The sequence below is a fragment of the Arvicola amphibius genome, chromosome 10, assembly GCF_903992535.2.
Source record: "Arvicola amphibius chromosome 10, mArvAmp1.2, whole genome shotgun sequence".
Lineage (NCBI taxonomy): Eukaryota > Metazoa > Chordata > Mammalia > Rodentia > Cricetidae > Arvicola > Arvicola amphibius.
In genome coordinates, this window is record NC_052056.1 from 13398782 (window position 1) to 13401291 (window position 2510).

The window sequence follows — 2510 nt, forward strand, 5'->3', positions numbered from 1 at the left end:
TAAGGAAATAATATTTTTAGATCAAAGGTGTAGGAAAACTCAATGATAAAGATTTCAAATATATGCATTGAAAAACAAGCCAAAATGCATTTTCTACCCCAGAGTATTAGAAGTCAATTTTCTACCTAATCATTCCCTCTTATTTTAAAATTGCTTTTCTTGATTGTTGTTTCCTTTTATCCTCCCTGCATGTCCTCTGATGTGCTGATTAGTTAATGGATGTTTATCACTGTGTACACACTTGAGAATGTTTGCATTGTTGAATGACGAGTCTGCTGTCTTTCGATTGAGCTGCAGATGTTAGGATTGTAGAGGGATAATGACCTAATTAGGTTCTGTGGATACATTTCTAAGGTAAGGAACTAAGAATTCAGAATATAAGGCTTCTTAAAAAATAGAAGATAAGATACTATTTGTAGATTCAAACTGATGGGCATCATGAGATAACTGCTAATGTTTTTTTATTATTATTAAAAATTTCCATCTCCTCTTCTCCTCCCACTTCCCTCCCCTCCCCTCCACCCGCACCCCTACTCCCTCCCTCTCTAGGCTAAAGAGCAGTCAGGGTTCCCTACACTATGTTAATTCCCAAGGTCCTCCCAATTACCCCCGGTCCAGGAAGGAGAGCATCCAAACTGACAAGGCTCCCACAGAGCCCATCCATGCAGTAGAATCAAAGCCCAGCGCCACTGAGCGGTGGCTCAGCCTGTAGAGCGGACTTGTGCCGTCTGTGTGTCTGCCATTCCACGCCTCTCGTAGCGTGGGAAAAAAAGTTTGTGCTCGCTTCGGGAGCACATATACTAAAATTGGAACGATACAGAGATTAGCATGGCCCCTGCGCAAGGCTGAACTGCTAATGTTTTATCTCAGCTGTTTACTACCACTCTATTCACTGTTAGGGTCTAAGAAGACTGGCTTGTGATACATCAGGTGGGAGTTGTTATTTACCTTTTCAGTTGCAGCCAGAATCATCTGATAAAGCTTAGTCTTGAAAATTGCCACACTACCTGTGGTGCTTAGAATGAGAAATGTACCTTATTGGCTCAGGTGTTTAAACACTTGGACCCCTGTTGTTGGCACTTTTCCGGTCAGTATAGATGGTGGAGTCTTGCAGGAGGAAAATGGGTCAGTTTATAGAACTGCCCATTTCTAGTTTGCTCTCTGCTTGTGTTTGCTGTTGAAGGTGGGATTTCTCAGCTTCCCGCTCCTACTGTCTGATGTTAATGCCTTTCTTACTATGGTGAACACTTCCAGTGTAGGACACTGTAAGCCTAAATACATCCTTTCCTCTCTAAGTTATCCCGGTCGTGGCATCTTGTCACAGCAGCAGAAGAGTACCTAGCGCTACGAGCAGTGATTTTTAAAAAACAAAAACCTGCACATATTTAATGAATAAATTCAATAAGTTTGATGAATTTGGAGATAAGCAAATATCCCTCATGCTGTCATCATAGATAACAGAGAAAGTTAACACTTTCCAAAATTTCTAGTGTTTTTCTTTTATTTATTTTCTTTCATGATAAAAATGCTTGTCTTCTTAATGACTTTTAAAATATTCTTTTATGCTTAAGAGGATAACTAGGTAACTTTTGCTCTATCTTTAACTTTCATGTTAGTTGACTTTGCTGTAAAGTTGGAAAAATGCTAGTTTAAACCACCTCTTCTCAACATTAATTCAGAGATATTTTACTTTCTTGTTTGGTCACAGAAGTTGAGACGTGGGAAAAACCTTAGTGTGTAGTGATGAGATGAGCAGGCCACTTTTCGTCCCGCCTGGATCCCGCACGCCTAGCATTACACCCAAAATAACAACACACAACATTTAAACACTGCTTGGCACATTAGTTTCAGCCTCTTACTGGCTAACTCTCACATCTTGCTTAACCCATTTCTAATAATCTGTGTAGCACCACAAGGTGGTGGCTTACTGAGAAAGATTCAGCATGTCTGACCTGGTGGCTGACTTCATGGCGACTAACCCAGAGAGGAGAGGCATGCCGATGGCCTCACTTCCCTTCTTCCCAGCATTCTGTTCTGTCTACTCCATCCACCTATGTTCTGACCTATCAGACCAAGCAGTTTCTTTATTAATTAACCAATGAAACAACAGATAGATAGAAACACTCCTACATTATTAGTGTGGATAGACAGGTTGTGAACATGTGTTGAAAAGCCAGGGAAGTATCTCTTTCTGTCTTCATCTCTGTGTCTGTCTCTCTACCCTCTCAGCCCTTAAAAAGAAGAAAACACTGCCACCTGTGAACATATACAATGAATCCAGAAGTTATCATACTAATTAAAATAAATTAAGCACAAAAGACAAATATTGCAAAATTCAAGCATCAGTAGAATCTAAGAAAGATTACCCCAAAGAAGCAGAGAATAGTGACCGCTGCTTCTGCAGTTAATTAGCAGTGAATTAATTAAGAAAACTAGTAAAATGCTGGTCAAGAGAGTTGACCTTTCATATATGCAACAGAATGTGTTCCGGAAATTTAAATGTATACTGT

The 2510-nt window shown here is 39.9% G+C and overlaps 1 pseudogene; it reads left to right on the top strand.

Moving 5' to 3' along the window:
- Window positions 1-776: 776 nt before the first annotated feature.
- On the top strand, window positions 777-876 carry LOC119825881 (annotated as a pseudogene).
- The last annotated feature ends 1634 nt before the right edge of the window (window positions 877-2510 follow it).